A 13,855-nucleotide genomic window follows, 5' to 3' on the forward strand; every position below is an offset into this window, starting at 1 on the left:
GCGGACGTGTGAGGGCGCGGGTTAGTGTCAGCGTACGGGTTAGGATTAGGGGACGGGTGAGGGTCAGGCTTCGGGGAAGGGTTAGGGTTAGGGTTCGGGCTAGGGTTAGGGTTAGGGGACGGGGACGGTTTAGGGTCCAGGTGAGGGTACTACAACGCTTTAGGGGCAGCGGACGTGTGAGGGCGCGGGTTAGTGTCAGCGTACGGGTTAGGATTAGGGGACGGGTGAGGGTCAGGCTTCGGGGAAGGGTTAGGGTTAGGGTTCGGGCTAGGGTTAGGGTTAGGGGACGGGGACGGTTTAGGGTCCAGGTGAGGGTACGACAACGCTTTAGGGGGAGCGGACGTGTGAGGGCGCGGGTTAGTGTCAGCGTACGGGTTAGGATTAGGGGACGGGTGAGGGTCAGGCTTCGGGGAAGGGTTAGGGTTAGGGTTCGGGCTAGGGTTAGGGTTAGGGGACGGGGACGGTTTAGGGTCCAGGTGAGGGTACGACAACGCTTTAGGGGCAGGGGACGTGTGAGGGAGCGGGTTAGTGTCAGCGTACGGGTTAGGATTAGGGAACGGGTGAGGGTCAGGCTTCGGGGAAGGGTTAGGGTTAGGGTTCGGGCTAGGGTTAGGGTTAGGGGACGGGGACGGTTTAGGGTCCAGGTGAGGGTACGACAACGCTTTAGGGGCAGCGGACGTGTGAGGGCGCGGGTTAGTGTCAGCGTACGGGTTAGGATTAGGGGACGGGTGAGGGTCAGGCTTCGGGGAAGGGTTAGTGTTAGGGTTCGGGCTAGGGTTAGGGTTAGGGGACGGGGACGGTTTAGGGTCCAGGTGAGGGTACGACAACGCTTTAGGGGCAGCGGACGTGTGAGGGCGCGGGTTAGTGTCAGCGTACGGGTTAGGATTAGGGGACGGGTGAGGGTCAGGCTTCGGGGAAGGGTTAGGGTTAGGGTTCGGGCTAGGGTTAGGGTTAGGGGACGGGGACGGTTTAGGGTCCAGGTGAGGGTACGACAACGCTTTAGGGGCAGCGGACGTGTGAGGGCGTGGGTTAGTGTCAGCGTACGGGTTAGGATTAGGGGACGGGTGAGGGTCAGGCTTCGGGGAAGGTTTAGGGTTAGGGTTCGGGCTAGGGTTAGGGTTAGGGGACGGGGACGGTTTAGGGTCCAGATGAGGGTACGACAACGCTTTAGGGGCAGCGGACGTCTGAGGGCGCGGGTTAGTTTCAGCGTACGGGTTAGGATTAGGGGACGGGTGAGGGTCAGGCTTCGGGGAAGGGTTAGGGTTAGAGTTCGGGCTAGGTTTAGGGTTAGGGGACGGGGACGGTTTAGGGTCCAGGTGAGGGTACGACAACGCTTTAGGGGCAGCGGACGTGTGAGGGCGCGGGTTAGTGTCAGCGTACGGGTTAGGATTAGGGGACGGGTGAGGGTCAGGCTTCGGGGTAGGGTTAGGGTTAGGGTTCGGGCTAGGGTTAGGGTTAGGGGACGGGGACGGCTTAGGGTCCAGGTGAGGGTACGACAATGCTTTAGGGGCAGCGGACGTGTGAGGGCGCGGGTTAGTATCAGCGTACGGGTTAGGATTAGGGGAAGGGTGAGGGTCAGGCTTCGGGGAAGGGTTAGGGTTAGGGTTCGGGCTAGGGTTAGGGTTAGGGGACGGGGACGGTTTAGGGTCCAGGTGAGGGTACGACAACGCTTTAGGGGCAGCGGACGTGTGAGGGCGCGGGTTAGTGTCAGCGTACGGGTTAGGATTAGGGGACGCGTGAGGGTCAGGCTTCGGGGAAGGGTTAGGGTTAGGGTTCGGGCTAGGGTTAGGGTTAGGGGACGGGGACGGTTTAGGGTCCAGGTGAGGGTACGACAACACTTTAGGGGCAGCGGACGTGTGAGGGCGCGGGTTAGTGTCAGCGTACGGGTTAGGATTAGGGGACGGGTGAGGGTCAGGCTTCGGGGAATGGTTAGGGTAAGGGTTCGGGCTAGGGTTAGGGTTAGGGGACGGGGACGGTTTAGGGTCCAGGTGAGGATACGACAACGCTTTAGGGGCAGCGGACGTGTGAGGGCGCGGGTTAGTGTCAGCGTACGGGTTAGGATTAGGGGAAGGGTGAGGGTCAGGCTTCGGGGAAGGGTTAGGGTTAGGGTTCGGGCTAGGGTTAGGGTTAGGGGACGGGGACGGTTTAGGGTCCAGGTGAGGGTACGACAACGCTTTAGGGGCAGCGGACGTGTGAGGGCGCGGGTTAGTGTCAGCGTACGGGTTAGGATTAGGGGACGGGTGAGGGTCAGGCTTCGGGGAATGGTTAGGGTAAGGGTTCGGGCTAGGGTTAGGGTTAGGGGACGGGGACGGTTTAGGGTCCAGGTGAGGGTACGACAACGCTTTAGGGGCAGCGGACGTGTGAGGGCGCGGGTTAGTGTCAGCGTACGGGTTAGGATTAGGGGAAGTGTGAGGGTCAGGCTTCGGGGAAGGGTTAGGGTTAGGGTTCGGGCTAGGGTTAGGGTTAGGGGACGGGGACGGTTTAGGGTCCAGGTGAGGGTACGACAACGCTTTAGGGGCAGCGGACGTGTGAGGGCGCGGGTTAGTGTCAGCGTACGGGTTAGGATTAGGGGACGGGTGAGGGTCAGGCTTCGGGGAAGGGTTAGGGTTAGGGTTCGGGCTAGGGTTAGGGTTAGGGGACGGGGACGGTTTAGGGTCCAGGTGAGGGTACGACAACGCTTTAGGGGCAGCGGACGTGTGAGGGCGCGGGTTAGTGTCAGCGTACGGGTTAGGATTAGGGGACGGGTGAGGGTCAGGCTTCGGGGAATGGTTAGGGTAAGGGTTCGGGCTAGGGTTAGGGTTAGGGGACGGGGACGGTTTAGGGTCCAGGTGAGGGTACGACAACGCTTTAGGGGCAGCGGACGTGTGAGGGCGCGGGTTAGTGTCAGCGTACGGGTTAGGATTAGGGGACGGGTGAGGGTCAGGCTTCGGGGAAGGGTTAGGGTTAGGGTTCGGGCTAGGGTTAGGGTTAGGGGACGGGGACGGTTTAGGGTCCAGGTGAGGGTACGACAACGCTTTAGGGGCAGCGGACGTGTGAGGGCGCGGGTTAGTGTCAGCGTACGGGTTAGGATTAGGGGACGGGTGAGGGTCAGGCTTCGGGGAAGGGTTAGGGTTAGGGTTCGGGCTAGGGTTAGGGTTAGGGGACGGGGACGGTTTAGGGTCCATGTGAGGGTACGACAACGCTTTAGGGGCAGCGGACGTGTGAGGGCGCGGGTTAGTGTCAGCGTACGGGTTAGGTTTAGGGGACGGGTGAGGGTCAGGCTTCGGGGAAGGGTTAGGTTTAGGGTTCGGGCTAGGGTTAGGGTTAGGGGACGGGGACGGTTAAGGGTCCAGGTGAGGGTACGACAACGCTTTAGGGGCAGCGGACGTGTGAGGGCGCGGGTTAGTGTCAGCGTACGGGTTAGGATTAGGGGACGGGTGAGGGTCAGGCTTCGGGGAATGGTTAGGGTTAGGGTTCGGGCTAGGGTTAGGGTTAGGGGACGGGGACGGTTTAGGGTCCAGGTGAGGGTACGACAACGCTTTAGGGGGAGCGGACGTGTGAGGGCGCGGGTTAGTGTCAGCGTACGGGTTAGGATTAGGGGACGGGTGAGGATCAGGCTTCGGGGAAGGTTTAGGGTTAGGGTTCGGGCTAGGGTTAGGGTTAGGGGACGGGGACGGTTTAGGGTCCAGGTGAGGGTACGACAACACTTTAGGGGCAGCGGACGTGTGAGGGCGCGGGTTAGTGTCAGCGTACGGGTTAGGATTAGGGGACGGGTGAGGGTCAGGCTTCGGGGAAGGGTTAGGGTTAGGGTTCGGGCTAGGGTTAGGCTTAGGGGACGGGGACGGTTTAGGGTCCAGGTGAGGGTACGACAACGCTTTAGGGGGAGCGGACGTGTGAGGGCGCGGGTTAGTGTCAGCGTACGGGTTAGGATTAGGGGACGGGTGAGTGTCAGGCTTCGGGGAAGGGTTAGGGTTAGGGTTCGGGCTAGGGTTAGGGTTAGGGGACGGGGACGGTTTAGGGTCCAGGTGAGGGTACGACAACGCTTTAGGGGCAGGGGACGTGTGAGGGCGCGGGTTAGTGTCAGCGTACGGGTTAGGATTAGGGAACGGGTGAGGGTCAGGCTTCGGGGAAGGGTTAGGGTTAGGGTTCGGGCTAGGGTTAGGGTTAGGGGACGGGGACGGTTTAGGGTCCAGGTGAGGGTACGACAACGCTTTAGGGGCAGCGGACGTGTGAGGGCGCGGGTTAGTGTCAGCGTACGGGTTAGGATTAGGGGACGGGTGAGGGTCAGGCTTCGGGGAAGGGTTAGGGTTAGGGTTCGGGCTAGGGTTAGGGTTAGGGGACGGGGACGGTTTAGGGTCCAGGTGAGGGTACGACAACGCTTTAGGGGCAGCGGACGTGTGAGGGCGCGGGTTAGTGTCAGCGTACGGGTTAGGATTAGGGGACGGGTGAGGGTCAGGCTTCGGGGAAGGGTTAGGGTTAGGGTTCGGGCTAGGGTTAGGGTTAGGGGACGGGGACGGTTTAGGGTCCAGGTGAGGGTACGACAACGCTTTAAGGGGAGCGGACGTGTGAGGGCGCGGGTTAGTGTCAGCGTACGGGTTAGGATTAGGGGACGGGTGAGGGTCAGGCTTCGGGGAAGGGTTAGGGTTAGGGTTCGGGCTAGGGTTAGGGTTAGGGGATGGGGACGGTTTAGGGTCCAGGTGAGGGTACGACAACGCTTTAGGGGCAGCGGACGTCTGAGGGCGCGGGTTAGTGTCAGCGTACGGGTTAGGATTAGGGGACGGGTGAGGGTCAGGCTTCGGGGAAGGGTTAGGGTTAGGGTTCCGGCTAGGGTTAGGGTTAGGGGACGGGGACGGTTTAGGGTCCAGGTGAGGGTACGACAACGCTTTAGGGGCAGCGGACGTGTGAGGGCGCGGGTTAGTGTCAGCGTACGGGTTAGGATTAGGGGACGGGTGAGGGTCAGGCTTGAGGGAAGGGTTAGGTTTAGGGTTCGGGCTAGGGTTAGGGTTAGGGGACGGGGACGGTTTAGGGTCCAGGTGAGGGTACGACAACGCTTTAGGGGGAGCGGACATGTGAGGGCGCGGGTTAGTGTCAGCGTACGGTTTAGGATTAGGGGACGGGTGAGGGTCAGGCTTCGGGGAAGGGTTAGGTTTAGGGTTCGGGCTAGGGTTAGGGTTAGGGGACGGGGACGGTTTAGGGTCCAGGTGAGGGTACGACAACGCTTTAGGGGCAGCGGACGTGTGAGGGCGCGGGTTAGTGTCAGCGTACGGGTTAGGATTAGGGGACGGGTGAGGGTCAGGCTTCGGGGAAGGGTTAGGGTTAGGGTTCGGGCTAGGGTTAGGGTTAGGGGACGGGGACGGTTTAGGGTCCAGGTGAGGGTACGACAACGCTTTAGGGGCAGCGGACGTGTGAGGGCGCAGGTTAGTGTCAGCGTACGGGTTAGGATTAGGGGACGGGTGAGGGTCAGGCTTCGGGGAAGGGTTAGGGTTAGGGTTCGGGCTAGGGTTAGGGTTAGGGGACGGGGACGGTTTAGGGTCCAGGTGAGGGTACGACAACGCTTTAGGGGCAGCGGACGTGTGAGGGCGCGGGTTAGTGTCAGCGTACGGGTTAGGATTAGGGGACGGGTGAGGGTCAGGCTTCGGGGAAGGGTTAGGGTTAGGGTTCGGGCTAGGGTTAGGGTTAGGGGACGGGGACGGTTTAGGGTCCAGGTGAGGGTACGACAACGCTTTAGGGGCAGCGGACGTGTGAGGGCGCGGGTTAGTGTCAGCGTACGGGTTAGGATTAGGGGACGGGTGAGGGTCAGGCTTCGGGGAAGGGTTAGGGTTAGGGTTCGGGCTAGGGTTAGGGTTAGGGGACGGGGACGGTTTAGGGTCCAGGTGAGGGTACGACAACGCTTTAGGGGGAGCGGACGTGTGAGGGCGCGGGTTAGTGTCAGCGTACGGGTTAGGATTAGGGGACGGGTGAGGGTCAGGCTTCGGGGAAGGGTTAGGGTTAGGGTTCGGGCTAGGGTTAGGGTTAGGGGACGGGGACGGTTTAGGGTCCAGGTGAGGGTACGACAACGCTTTAGGGGCAGCGGACGTGTGAGGGCGCGGGTTAGTGTCAGCGTACGGGTTAGGATTAGGGGACGGGTGAGGGTCAGGCTTCGGGGAAGGGTTAGGGTTAGGGTTCGGGCTAGGGTTAGGGTTAGGGGACGGGGACGGTTTAGGGTCCAGGTGAGGGTACGACAACGCTTTAGGGGCAGCGGACGTGTGAGGGCGCGGGTTAGTGTCAGCGTACGGGTTAGGATTAGGGGACGGGTGAGGGTCAGGCTTCGGGGAAGGGTTAGGGTTAGGGTTCGGGCTAGGGTTAGGGTTAGGGGACGGGGACGGTTTAGGGTCCAGGTGAGGGTACGACAACGCTTTAGGGGGAGCGGACGTGTGAGGGCGCGGGTTAGTGTCAGCGTACGGGTTAGGATTAGGGGACGGGTGAGGATCAGGCTTCGGGGAAGGGTTAGGGTTAGGGTTCGGGCTAGGGTTAGGGTTAGGGGACGGGGACGGTTTAGGGTCCAGGTGAGGGTACGACAACGCTTTAGGGGCAGCGGACGTGTGAGGGCGCGGGTTAGTGTCAGCGTACGGGTTAGGATTAGGGGACGGGTGAGGGTCAGGCTTTGGGGAAGGGTTAGGGTTAGGGTTCGGGCTAGGGTTAGGGTTAGGGGACGGGGACGGTTTAGGGTCCAGGTGAGGGTACGACAACGCTTTAGGGGCAGGGGACGTGTGAGGGCACGGGTTAGTGTCAGCGTACGGGTTAGGATTAAGGAACGGGTGAGGGTCAGGCTTCGGGGAAGGGTTAGGGTTAGGGTTCGGGCTAGGGTTAGGGTTAGGGGACGGGGACGGTTTAGGGTCCAGGTGAGGGTACGACAACGCTTTAGGGGCAGCGGACGTGTGAGGGCGCGGGTTAGTGTCAGCGTACGGGTTAGGATTAGGGGACGGGTGAGGGTCAGGCTTCGGGGAAGGGTTAGGGTTAGGGTTCGGGCTAGGGTTAGGGTTAGGGGACGGGGACGGTTTAGGGTCCAGGTGAGGGTACGACAACGCTTTAGGGGCAGCGGACGTGTGAGGGCGCGGGTTAGTGTCAGCGTACGGGTTAGGATTAGGGGACGGGTGAGGGTCAGGCTTCGGGGAAGGGTTAGGGTTAGGGTTCGGGCTAGGGTTAGGGTTAGGGGACGGGGACGGTTTAGGGTCCAGGTGAGGGTACGACAATGCTTTAGGGGCAGCGGACGTGTGAGGGCGCGGGTTAGTGTCAGCGTACGGGTTAGGATTAGGGGACGGGTGAGGGTCAGGCTTCGGGGAAGGGTTAGGGTTAGGGTTCGGGCTAGGGTTAGGGTTAGGGGACGGGGACGGTTTAGGGTCCAGGTGAGGGTACGACGACGCTTTAGGGGGAGCGGACGTGTGAGGGCGCGGGTTAGTGTCAGCGTACGGGTTAGGATTAGGGGACGGGTGAGGGTCAGGCTTCGGGGAAGGGTTAGGGTTAGGGTTCGGGCTAGGGTTAGGGTTAGGGGACGGGGACGGTTTAGGGTCCAGGTGAGGGTACGACAACGCTTTAGGGGCAGCGGACGTGTGAGGGCGCGGGTTAGTGTCAGCGTACGGGTTAGGATTAGGGGACGGGTGAGGGTCAGGCTTCGGGGAAGGGTTAGGGTTAGGGTTCGGGCTAGGGTTAGGGTTAGGGGACGGGGACGGTTTAGGGTCCAGGTGAGGGTACGACAACGCTTTAGGGGCAGCGGACGTGTGAGGGCGCGGGTTAGTGTCAGCGTACGGGTTAGGATTAGGGGACGGGTGAGGGTCAGGCTTCGGGGAAGGGTTAGGGTTAGGGTTCGGGCTAGGGTTAGGGTTAGGGGACGGGGACGGTTTAGGGTCCAGGTGAGGGTACGACAACGCTTTAGGGGGAGCGGACGTGTGAGGGCGCGGGTTAGTGTCAGCGTACGGGTTAGGATTAGGGGACGGGTGAGGATCAGGCTTCGGGGAAGGGTTAGGGTTAGGGTTCGGGCTAGGGTTAGGGTTAGGGGACGGGGACGGTTTAGGGTCCAGGTGAGGGTACGACAACGCTTTAGGGGCAGCGGACGTGTGAGGGCGCGGGTTAGTGTCAGCGTACGGGTTAGGATTAGGGGACGGGTGAGGGTCAGGCTTTGGGGAAGGGTTAGGGTTAGGGTTCGGGCTAGGGTTAGGGTTAGGGGACGGGGACGGTTTAGGGTCCAGGTGAGGGTACGACAACGCTTTAGGGGTAGGGGACGTGTGAGGGCACGGGTTAGTGTCAGCGTACGGGTTAGGATTAAGGAACGTGTGAGGGTCAGGCTTCGGGGAAGGGTTAGGGTTAGGGTTCGGGCTAGGGTTAGGGTTAGGGGACGGGGACGGTTTAGGGTCCAGGTGAGGGTACGACAACGCTTTAGGGGCAGCGGACGTGTGAGGGCGCGGGTTAGTGTCAGCGTACGGGTTAGGATTAGGGGACGGGTGAGGGTCAGGCTTCGGGGAAGGGTTAGGGTTAGGGTTCGGGCTAGGGTTAGGGTTAGGGGACGGGGACGGTTTAGGGTCCAGGTGAGGGTACGACAACGCTTTAGGGGCAGCGGACGTGTGAGGGCGCGGGTTAGTGTCAGCGTACGGGTTAGGATTAGGGGACGGGTGAGGGTCAGGCTTCGGGGAAGGGTTAGGGTTAGGGTTCGGGCTAGGGTTAGGGTTAGGGGACGGGGACGGTTTAGGGTCCAGGTGAGGGTACGACAACGCTTTAGGGGCAGCGGACGTGTGAGGGCGCGGATTAGTGTCAGCGTACGGGTTAGGATTAGGGGACGGGTGAGGGTCAGGCTTCGGGGAAGGGTTAGGGTTAGGGTTCGGGCTAGGGTTAGGGTTAGGGGACGGGGACGGTTTAGGGTCCAGGTGAGGGTACGACAACGCTTTAGGGGCAGCGGACGTGTGAGGGCGTGGGTTAGTGTCAGCGTACGGGTTAGGATTAGGGGACAGGTGAGGGTCAGGCTTCGGGGAAGGGTTAGGGTTAGGGTTCGGGCTAGGGTTAGGGTTAGGGGACGGGGACGGTTTAGGGTCCAGATGAGGGTACGACAACGCTTTAGGGGCAGCGGACGTCTGAGGGCGCGGGTTAGTTTCAGCGTACGGGTTAGGATTATGGGACGGGTGAGGGTCAGGCTTCGGGGAAGGGTTAGGGTTAGGGTTCGGGCTAGGGTTAGGGTTAGGGGACGGGGACGGTTTAGGGTCCAGGTGAGGGTACGACAACGCTTTAGGGGCAGCGGACGTGTGAGGGCGCGGGTTAGTGTCAGCGTACGGGTTAGGATTAGGGGACGGGTGAGGGTCAGGCTTCGGGGTAGGGTTAGGGTTAGGGTTCGGGCTAGGGTTAGGGTTAGGGGACGGGGACGGTTTAGGGTCCAGGTGAGGGTACGACAATGCTTTAGGGGCAGCGGACGTGTGAGAGCGCGGGTTAGTGTCAGCGTACGGGTTAGGATTAGGGGACGGGTGAGGGTCAGGCTTCGGGGAAGGGTTAGGGTTAGGGTTCGGGCTAGGGTTAGGGTTAGGGGACGGGGACGGTTTAGGGTCCAGGTGAGGGTACGACAACGCTTTAGGGGCAGCGGACGTGTGAGGGCGCGGGTTAGTGTCAGCGTACGGGTTAGGATTAGGGGACGGGTGAGGGTCAGGCTTCGGGGAAGGGTTAGGGTTAGGGTTCGGGCTAGGGTTAGGGTTAGGGGACGGGGACGGTTTAGGGTCCAGGTGAGGGTACGACAACGCTTTAGGGGGAGCGGACGTGTGAGGGCGCGGGTTAGTGTCAGCGTACGGGTTAGGATTAGGGGACGGGTGAGGGTCAGGCTTCGGGGAAGGGTTAGGGTTAGGGTTCGGGCTAGGGTTAGGGTTAGGGGACGGGGACGGTTTAGGGTCCAGGTGAGGGTACGACAACGCTTTAGGGGCAGCGGACGTGTGAGGGCGTGGGTTAGTGTCAGCGTACGGGTTAGGATTAGGGGACAGGTGAGGGTCAGGCTTCGGGGAAGGGTTAGGGTTAGGGTTCGGGCTAGGGTTAGGGTTAGGGGACGGGGACGGTTTAGGGTCCAGGTGAGGGTACGACAACGCTTTAGGGGCAGCGGACGTGTGAGGGCGCGGGTTACTGTCAGCGTACGGGTTAGGATTAGGGGACGGGTGAGGGTCAGGCTTCGGGGAAGGGTTAGGGTTAGGGTTCGGGCTAGGGTTAGGGTTAGGGGACGGGGACGGTTTAGGGTCCAGGTGAGGGTACGACAACGCTTTAGGGGCAGCGGACGTGTGAGGGCGCGGGTTAGTGTCAGCGTACGGGTTAGGATTAGGGGACGGGTGAGGGTCAGGCTTCGGGGTAGGGTTAGGGTTAGGGTTTGGGCTAGGTTTAGGGTTAGGGGACGGGGACGGCTTAGGGGCCAGGTGAGGGTACGACAACGCTTTAGGGGCAGCGGACGTGTGAGGGCGCGGGTTAGTATCAGCGTACGGGTTAGGATTAGGGGAAGGGTGAGGGTCAGGCTTCGGGGAAGGGTTAGGGTTAGGGTTCGGGCTAGGGTTAGGGTTAGGGGACGGGGACGGTTTAGGGTCCAGGTGAGGGTACGACAACGCTTTAGGGGCAGCGGACGTGTGAGGGCGCGGGTTAGTGTCAGCGTACGGGTTAGGATTAGGGGACGGGTGAGGGTCAGGCTTCGGGGAAGGGTTAGGGTTAGGGTTCGGGCTAGGGTTAGGGTTAGGGGACGGGGACGGTTTAGGGTCCAGGTGAGGGTACGACAACGCTTTAGGGGCAGCGGACGTGTGAGGGCGCGGGTTAGTGTCAGCGTACGGGTTAGGATTAGGGGACGGGTGAGGGTCAGGCTTCGGGGAAGGGTTAGGGTTAGGGTTCGGGCTAGGGTTAGGGTTAGGGGACGGGGACGGTTTAGGGTCCAGGTGAGGGTACGACAACGCTTTAGGGGGAGCGGACGTGTGAGGGCGCGGGTTAGTGTCAGCGTACGGGTTAGGATTAGGGGACGGGTGAGGGTCAGGCTTCGGGGAAGGGTTAGGGTTAGGGTTCGGGCTAGGGTTAGGGTTAGGGGACGGGGACGGTTTAGGGTCCAGGTGAGGGTACGACAACGCTTTAGGGGCAGCGGACGTGTGAGGGCGCGGGTTAGTGTCAGCGTACGGGTTAGGATTAGGGGACGGGTGAGGGTCAGGCTTGGGGGAAGGGTTAGGGTTAGGGTTCGGGCTAGGGTTAGGGTTAGGGGACGGGGACGGTTTAGGGTCCAGGTGAGGGTACGACAACGCTTTAAGGGGAGCGGACGTGTGAGGGCGCGGGTTAGTGTCAGCGTACGGGTTAGGATTAGGGGACGGGTGAGGGTCAGGCTTCGGGGAAGGGTTAGGGTTAGGGTTCGGGCTAGGGTTAGGGTTAGGGGATGGGGACGGTTTAGGGTCCAGGTGAGGGTACGACAACGCTTTAGGGGGAGCGGACGTGTGAGGGCGCGGGTTAGTGTCAGCGTACGGGTTAGGATTAGGGGACGGGTGAGGGTCAGGCTTCGGGGAAGGGTTAGGGTTAGGGTTCGGGCTAGGGTTAGGGTTAGGGGACGGGGACGGTTTAGGGTCCAGGTGAGGGTACGACAACGCTTTAGGGGCAGCGGACGTGTGAGGGCGCGGGTTAGTGTCAGCGTACGGGTTAGGATTAGGGGACGGGTGAGGGTCAGGCTTCGGGGAAGGGTTAGGGTTAGGGTTCGGGCTAGGGTTAGGGTTAGGGGACGGGGACGGTTTAGGGTCCAGGTGAGGGTACGACAACGCTTTAGGGGCAGCGGACGTGTGAGGGCGCGGGTTAGTGTCAGCGTACGGGTTAGGATTAGGGGACGGGTGAGGGTCAGGCTTCGGGGAAGGGTTAGGGTTAGGGTTCGGGCTAGGGTTAGGGTTAGGGGACGGGGACGGTTTAGGGTCCAGGTGAGGGTACGACAACGCTTTAGGGGCAGCGGACGTGTGAGGGCGCGGGTTAGTGTCAGCGTACGGGTTAGGATTAGGGGAAGGGTGAGGGTCAGGCTTCGGGGAAGGGTTAGGGTTAGGGTTCGGGCTAGGGTTAGGGTTAGGGGACGGGGACGGTTTAGGGTCCAGGTGAGGGTACGACAACGCTTTAGGGGCAGCGGACGTGTGAGGGCGCGGGTTAGTGTCAGCGTACGGGTTAGGATTAGGGGACGGGTGAGGGTCAGGCTTCGGGGAAGGGTTAGGGTTAGGGTTCGGGCTAGGGTTAGGGTTAGGGGACGGGGACGGTTTAGGGTCCAGGTGAGGGTACGACAACGCTTTAGGGGGAGCGGACGTGTGAGGGCGCGGGTTAGTGTCAGCGTACGGGTTAGGATTAGGGGACGGGTGAGGGTCAGGCTTCGGGGAAGGGTTAGGGTTAGGGTTCGGGCTAGGGTTAGGGTTAGGGGACGGGGACGGTTTAGGGTCCAGGTGAGGGTACGACAACGCTTTAGGGGCAGCGGACGTGTGAGGGCGCGGGTTAGTGTCAGCGTACGGGTTAGGATTAGGGGACGGGTGAGGGTCAGGCTTCGGGGAAGGGTTAGGGTTAGGGTTCGGGCTAGGGTTAGGGTTAGGGGACGGGGACGGTTTAGGGTCCAGGTGAGGGTACGACAACGCTTTAGGGGCAGCGGACGTGTGAGGGCGCGGGTTAGTGTCAGCGTACGGGTTAGGATTAGGGGACGGGTGAGGGTCAGGCTTCGGGGAAGGGTTAGGGTTAGGGTTCGGGCTAGGGTTAGGGTTAGGGGACGGGGACGGTTTAGGGTCCAGGTGAGGGTACGACAACGCTTTAGGGGGAGCGGACGTGTGAGGGCGCGGGTTAGTGTCAGCGTACGGGTTAGGATTAGGGGACGGGTGAGGGTCAGGCTTCGGGGAAGGGTTAGGGTTAGGGTTCGGGCTAGGGTTAGGGTTAGGGGACGGGGACGGTTTAGGGTCCAGGTGAGGGTACGACAACGCTTTAGGGGCAGGGGACGTGTGAGGGCGCGGGTTAGTGTCAGCGTACGGGTTAGGATTAGGGAACGGGTGAGGGTCAGGCTTCGGGGAAGGGTTAGGGTTAGGGTTCGGTTAGGGTTAGGGTTAGGGGACGGGGACGGTTTAGGGTCCAGGTGAGGGTACGACAACGCTTTAGGGGCAGCGGACGTGTGAGGGCGCGGGTTAGTGTCAGCGTACGGGTTAGGATTAGGGGACGGGTGAGGGTCAGGCTTCGGGGAAGGGTTAGGGTTAGGGTTCGGGCTAGGGTTAGGGTTAGGGGACGGGGACGGTTTAGAGTGCAGGTGAGGGTACGACAACGCTTTAGGGGCAGCGGACGTGTGAGGGCGCGGGTTAGTGTCAGCGTACGGGTTAGGATTAGGGGACGGGTGAGGGTCAGGCTTCGGGGAAGGGTTAGGGTTAGGGTTCGGGCTAGGGTTAGGGTTAGGGGACGGGGACGGTTTAGGGTCCAGGTGAGGGTACGACAACGCTTTAGGGGCAGCGGACGTGTGAGGGCGCGGATTAGTGTCAGCGTACGGGTTAGGATTAGGGGACGGGTGAGGGTCAGGCTTCGGGGAAGGGTTAGGGTTAGGGTTCGGGCTAGGGTTAGGGTTAGGGGACGGGGACGGTTTAGGGTCCAGGTGAGGGTACGACAACGCTTTAGGGGCAGCGGACGTGTGAGGGCGTGGGTTAGTGTCAGCGTACGGGTTAGGATTAGGGGACAGGTGAGGGTCAGGCTTCGGGGAAGGGTTAGGGTTAGGGTTCGGGCTAGGGTTAGGGTTAGGGGACGGGGACGGTTTAGGGTCCAGATGAGGGTACGACAACGCTTTAGGGGCAGCGGACGTCTGAGGGCGCGGGTTAGTTTCAGCGTACGGGTTAGGATTAGGGGACGGGTGAGGGTCAGGCTTCGGGGAAGG

Source organism: Pseudorca crassidens, chromosome 19, assembly GCF_039906515.1.
Source record: "Pseudorca crassidens isolate mPseCra1 chromosome 19, mPseCra1.hap1, whole genome shotgun sequence".
Classification (NCBI taxonomy): domain Eukaryota; kingdom Metazoa; phylum Chordata; class Mammalia; order Artiodactyla; family Delphinidae; genus Pseudorca; species Pseudorca crassidens.